The following is a 7344-nucleotide window of genomic DNA, read 5'->3' as shown; positions in this document are numbered from 1 at the left end:
GGGCTCCTAGGGCTTGAGAACCAGAGAGCCAGCCCTGCCTCTTGTCTGCTCTCCCCTACTTGCCCCCACTCCTCTCCGAGGGAGGTGGGGTCCACAGGTAACAAGAGCAGGAGGGTGGTCCCTGCTTCTCACCAGCTGCAGCACTTGGGAGAGCAGGCCCTGCATTTGCCTGGGCAATGCAGTAAAACTGGCCCTGATGGCATAGGCAAGGATGAGCCAGCCAGAGAGGATGAGAGCAGGAGAGCTGGCTCTGTCCTTTCATGGCTGTGGTCTTAGATGACCTAACCAGGGCAGTTTTGGGGAGCTCATCCCAGGGGTGTATGTGTAGAACAGCTGGTGGGCTGACCAACTCAGATACCTCTCAGGCTCAGATCCGGGGCTCTGAGTTGGCCTACCCTAACATCTACCCCATTGATGAACTGTTGGACCACATGAAGGGGCTCGTCCTACAGATCCAAAACTACAGGATCTCCATGACATAGGACAATAACAGGATATCTGAAAGGAGTCCCAGTGATGTCACAGTATTGATAGCGTAGCGGAAGTCATACACCTTGAACCAGACCAATGACTCGTTGCAGTGAACATTTGCAAGCAAAGAAGTATAGACAAAGCGTATACTGTGGAACACACTAATGACACACTACAGTTTCCACAACAAGTTTTTTTTTCTTTTGGAGGGGAGGTTGGAAGGGTAGAAGGCAGGTACAAGGGTGTGTGGATATGAGTGGGATTGGAGTGCATGATGTGAAACTCACAAAGAACCAATAAAAACTCGTTAGAGTAAGACCAATTTAGGGTTATTTTTCCTATGCTAAACTACATCCAGTGTTACTAAAAATATTTTGATAATCATGACACTTCAGGAGGTCCTAGACAGACAATCACTGACAGTATACAGCATTCAAACTCTCTCTTGTAAGGAATTTAAAAATCTGAAAGTTACTGTAAAGTCCAATAAAACCTTATCTTCATTCGCTAAGCAGGGACAATTTAGAGTAGAGAGTGACATTATACATGGACTGTGTTGCTTAACAGTTTTTTGTAAGTCAATGACATTTAGGGCCTGCAATTAAAATGGCAGATCTATGAATACAGACTCGTGGTCTTTTTGTGGGTTTTGTTAGCATTTATTGTACGCACACAGCACTGGGTTTCACTATAATATTTTCACACATATACGTAATGTATTTTGATCTTAGAAAGACCTGGTGGCACTCAGAGGAAGGACAGCAAGTAGCCAAGAAGAGACTTGATACCCTATGAGAATATATAGGGGGACGTAATCCCCCTCAGGAACAGTCATAGGGGAGGGGAATAATGGGAAAATGGGGGGGGGGAGGAATGGGAGGATACAAGGGATGGGATAAACATTGAGATGTAACAAGAATAAATTAATAAAAAAAATTCAAAAAAAAAAAAAGAAATCAATGATTTCAGGGCCCAATCTCAATTGTCTGACATACTGGACAGACCAAATTTAGGGGGTCAAGTCTCAGCAGGTCTTTGGATTTAAGAGCAAATTAAATCTATACTGATTGTGGAGGAAAATATATGAATAAATTATATTTTACACACCATAAAGCATTCCTGACAAGGTACATGGACCAATGTCCAGAAATCTATCTTGCTAGGTGACAAAAGTCTCTCATGACTAGCAGGAAAATTTGCCCCCCACATTGAAATAATCTGCTGTTAACACTTGTCCCCTCTCCAAAACAATGAAGTATTCTATGTGCTGACAGCATAGTTCACAGCCCCCATTAAAACAATAGAAGAAATTCTGGAAATGAAAAACTACAGAGTCAACCTTCACAAGCAAACAAACAAACAAAAATCAGTAGCCCTGTTATATACAAATGATAAATGGACTGAGAAAGAAACCAGGGAAACAACACCTTTCATAATAGCCTCAAATAATAAAATATATATCTTGAGTAACTCTAACCAAGCAAGCAAAAGACCTGTCTAAAAAAAAAAATCCAAGTCTTTAAAGAAAGTAATTGAAAAACATGTCAAAAGAGAAAGACCTCCCACACTCCTGTATTGGTAAAATTAACATATTAAAAAATGGCCATCCTACCAAAATCAACCTACAGATTCAATGCAATCCCTATCAAAATTCCAACACAGTTCTTCACAGAACTTGAAAGAGCCATCTTCAACTTTATATGAAAAAAACAAAACCCCATGATAGCTAAAACAATCCTGAACAATGAAAGAATTTCTGGAGGTATCACCATCCCTGGTTTCAAGCTGTACTACAGATCTAGAGTAGTAAAAAGCACATCACATTTGCATAAAAATGGACAGATTGATCAATGGAATCCAATTAAAGACCCAGATAAAGAAGCTAGAAATACACACTGGAAAAAAGACAACACTTTCAACAAATGGTAATGGCCAAACTGGATGTCTACATGTAGAAGAATACAAATATATCCATATTTATCACCCTACAAGAAGCTCAAGTCCAAGTGTATCAAAGACCTCAAGATAAATTCAGACACACCAGTGAGAAAGTGGGGAACAACCTTGAACACATTGTGGCAGGAGACAACTTTCTGAACAGAATTCTTAAGTCAGGCACTAAGATCAACAATTTAAAAAATATAACCTCACAAAACTGAAAATCTTCTGTAAGGCAAAGGATATCATCATTGGACAAAGATGCACTCTACAGAATGGCAAAATATTTTTACTAACTCCATATCCAATCAAGGTCCAATATGCAAAATATATAAAGAACTCAAGAAATTAGAAACCAATAAATGAATAATCCAACTAAAAAGAAGGTGTAGATCTACTCAAAGAATTATCAATAGAGTAATCTCAAGTTGTTGAGAAACACTTCAAGAAATGTTTATCATCCTTACCCATCAGGGAACCACATATCAAAACTACTTTGAGATTCCATCTTATACCTGTCAGAATGTCTAAGATCAATAACACAAGTGACAGCTCTTGCCGGCAAAATGTAGAACAAGGGGGAACACTCCTCCATTACTGGTGAATGTGCAAACTTGCATAACAACTATGAAAACCAATATGGTATTCCTCAGAAAACTGGAAATTGGTCTACCTTGCTCCCCTCAGAAAATGCCATAACATAGGGAGAAGAAAGACTGTAGGAGTCAGAGGGGCTGGAGGACACTAGGAGAACATGGCCCACTGAATCAACTAAGAAGACCTCACAAAGACTCACAGAGACTGAGGTGGCAGGCATAGGGCCTGCATGAATCTATACCAGGTCTTCTGCATATATGTTATGGTTATGTAGCTCAGTGTTTTTGTGGGACTCCTAACAGTGAGAGCAGGTGTGCCTCTGACTCTTTTGCCTGATTGTGGGACTCTTTTCTTCCTTTTGGGTTGCCTTGTCCAGCCTCCATATGAGGGCTTTTGCCTTGTCTTGTTTGGGCTTGTTTGGCTGTCATCCACTGGAGGCCTGATCATTTATGAAGAAAAAATGAAGGGGGAGTAGATCTGGGTGAAAGGAAAGGTGGGGAGAGCTGAAGAAAGGGGAAACTGTAGTTGGGATGGATTGCATGAGAGAAAATATCTTTTTTCAGTAAAAATAATAAATGTAGAAAGAATAAATCAACACACACACACACATAAGGAAAAGGACCATGTGATAAAGAACAATAAAATGAACAACTGGTTCAGTGAAAGGTTAAAATGCCTGATAAGTCCTTAGTAATGATGACTAAAGAAGAGGAAGCACAAATAAATAACATCAAGAATATAGAAAGGAAGCATCACTAAGATCTCACAGACACTGAAATTTTATCATCAGAATGTATTATAATCAAGTTATTCAAACAAGTTGATAAACCTAGAAAAAATGCACAAATTTAGATATTTTTCCCAAAAGATTTAACTCAAAACTATGACCCAGTGAAACTAAAACTTGAAAGAACATCAGAATTCAAGAAAACTTAACCTGGAAACTAAACCACCTGATACAGATCAGAAGAGCTCAGCAAATGTTGTCACTCTCAGATAACTCCAGCTTCTGGGTAAAATAGAAACAACTAACCAGATAATCTGGGTGTGACCCAGAGCTGGCAGACTTGGAAAAAAAAATAAAAAGAAAACCCACAAGGTATTATCAGCATATGAAAGTTTTACATTTTCTTCAATTGCTTTATTCCAAGGACAGTTATTGTCAAGATGGCAATGACATACAACTAATGTCACAGTAGAAAAGTCTGCATGTCTCTGGAGGGAGAAACCAAATATAAAGGATCCTGGGGTAACCAGGACTGTGAGAAGTAAGGAGGAAACGCTGTAAAGACAGATGCAGAGAAGCAGAAGCCAGTTGGTGTATCAGTTCTAGCTAAGCCCCTGGCTATGCAAGTTAGCTTAACAGACCTGAACCACCCAGCATGAGAGAATTTGCCAAATAAAATTAGATTAATTTCTTCCTTAAAATAAAATCAACACTTTTGAGCAACATGATAGAACCCATGAACAGGAAGACAGGACCACACATAACATTCACAATATCTAGACAAATCATTTTTCTTCTGCAAAAGAATAATATGACTCAGTTCTTTTAGCAGCTTTTCTTTTTCTGTGAAGAGGATGCCTTGACCAAGGCAACTTGTAGAAGAATTTATACAGGGCTCATAGTTCCACAGAGTTAGAGTCCATGGCCATCTTGGTGGAAACATGGCTGCAGGCATACTGTTGGATCAGTAGCTGAGAGCTTACATCTTATCCATAAAATGATGGAGAAAGAAGGATGTGTGTGTGTGTGTGTGTGTGTGTGTGTGTGCATGTGTGTGTGTGTGTGTGTGTGTGTGAGAGAGAGAGAGAGAGAGAGAGAGAGAGAGAGAGAGAGAGAGAGAGAGAGAGCTCAAAGCTTGCCCCCTCTACCAAGCTTTCCAAAAAGTTCCATCAACAATGGATCTAAGAACCAAGTGTTCAAATATATGAGCCTCTTGGGGCCATTCTCATTCAAGTCAAGTCAAAAGACAAGAACAACAGCTCTGAAATGAATCAGACTTGGCCTTATTGGGGATGAACAACAGCAGGTGTATGAATTGTGTCCTCAGCACATTCTCTGCCATTCCCAGTATCAGGAATTCCTCAAAAAGGCATAAGTACAGCCATCCTACACTAGCGATGCTACATGAAATATCACCTCAAAACTTAGCATTAAAACTATCACAATGGAAACTTTTTCAAAAATTAGTTTTTGTATTGGAAAAAAGGAGCATCTTTTAAAAAGATGGTTGTGTATAAAGACTAGTTGTGTACATATGAGACTCCAACAAAATTTATCAATATCCCTGCAGAGCTGATACATTCAGTTGTGTGAAGTTTGTATTATATTTCTCCATGGGGCAACAAACAACACTTTTTTTTGTAAAGTGATCACATATAAAAATAGAGAAAAGATAAATTAGATTATAAAATGAAACAAATACAAAATTTAGTTTACAGTATATAAAGAATTCTTAAAAAGGTAAAGTGAGTGGTAGAAAGGGGAAAGCCCATGAAGCTTCTACCCTGATGAAGAATCACAGGCCATGAATTCGACATATATCAAGGAGAGGGGTACGGAAGGGTTTGGAGGAAGGAAAGGGAAGGTAGAAATGATATAAATATATTATAATCTCAAAAGATAAAAAAATGTAAATTGAAACAAAAATTAGATACTATTTTTTTTTTCAGCTATCAAAATGAGAAGGATCCAGCCCTGAGGATGCTGGAGATGGACATATCCTCTGCTAGCTGTGTAGGGTGTGAATTAGTTTGCTTCTTCTAAAAAAATTTGCAGAATGTATCAAGACCACCAGAATACATGTATGTAGCTTTAAACCAAAATCTCCTTTCTCAGCATGTGGGAGTTTACTACACAGGAAAAAAATGTTGGCTATGGTCCATGTGTACAAAAATGTGCATCAGAATAAAAAATTAGAAACTATCTAAATGACTTCAATAGCGGACTGATTAAAAAAATTATGTTATCTTTGCTTGATGGAATATTCTTAAAGCTTGCTCTTGAAGAACATGTAAAAGCCTGAGAAACTGCATACAACATGATATAACTGTGGGCACTATTATACCAGTTGACAGACTGAATTGGCTGGAAGCAGAATGAAGAGCTCATATTACTGGCCTTTTTCTCTACCTGTCACTTGCATTGATAAGCAATGAAATCCCACTTACTCAAGGAAAAGAATGAGGCACATTTGCAAGGTGAAAATAAGTAGAAAGTCCTGGGGCTACTCTCAGCTCTGATGTGTCCCTGACAACAGCAAGCTCCTAAGCTCCAAATGTATCCGTTCTGATAGGAACATCTGGTTTCACCCAGCACAGCTTCAGGGATAGAGCTGACTAAGGCAGTGAGACAATGAACAAAAGATATGCAGAGAGACACATACAAAAGTGGAGATCAGGTGTCTCTGATGAAAAAACGTCAGCACCCCGAACTTACACATTCACTGTACATAGTTGAACAGAAAGGCAAGAGTATGTCTGAACAATGAGATGAGTTTATCTCATCTCTGTAGGAGTGGTCTGTATAATGGAATGGTCTCTAGGTTGTAAACACCTGCCAGGGGATGTGGGAGATAGCTGTGGTGGACATTTTCTGCACACACACTCAACATCCACACATGGACCAGAGAATGATTTTGCCACTTCCTTGTGCCCCGCTGCTGGGAGAAAGGGGGCTTTGCCATTTTCCCATGGGTCTTTAGTTTTTGGTCCTTGACATGGCCATGCCCAAGTCAACAACACATATACCCAGAAAATGGTGACCCAGGACTTTCTTTGCTCCCTATAAATACCCCTTTCTTACAGAAGAATAGAATGAAGGAACAAAAGAAATGAAGACGAGAGAATAGAGAAGGGAATGCAAAGTAGAGGAGAAAGGATGGGAAGAGAAAAAAAAGAAGGGAGGAGAAGAGATGTCTAAAGACACCTTTTGAGTGATCAAATTACAAATGTGTTTCTCTTTTGAAAATATTTGTAGCCCAATCTCAAAAAGTCTCTTCACTGTTTCATTCCTTTATACATGTCTCTGTCTTCTGTACATACCTGTGAGAAGTAAATACGAAGGAACCCTCAGAACTGCATAGTTTGATACTGGATCAGGCTCTGTGGCCGAGCAGTGGGTAGCTAGCTCAGACAGTCTATGGGACTCTCTTAGATTTCCAGGGTCACAGATTTCTATCCTGTTTCTGTTCCTCAGGGCAGCTCTTGGATGGACAGAGATTGAGATGAACAGAAGTAGCAAAAAGTCTACCAGAGTGTCAGAGTTTAGGTGACTCTGGAAAGGGAAGAATGCTCCCATTTGCCTCAAACTCTCAATGCTGTAGCTTCTTAAAT

This window comes from Acomys russatus, chromosome 2 (genome assembly GCF_903995435.1).
Source record: "Acomys russatus chromosome 2, mAcoRus1.1, whole genome shotgun sequence".
In the NCBI taxonomy this organism is placed as follows: Eukaryota; Metazoa; Chordata; class Mammalia; order Rodentia; family Muridae; genus Acomys; species Acomys russatus.
The sequence above is the reverse complement of the archived record's forward strand: the minus strand, read 5'-3'. Positions refer to the sequence as shown.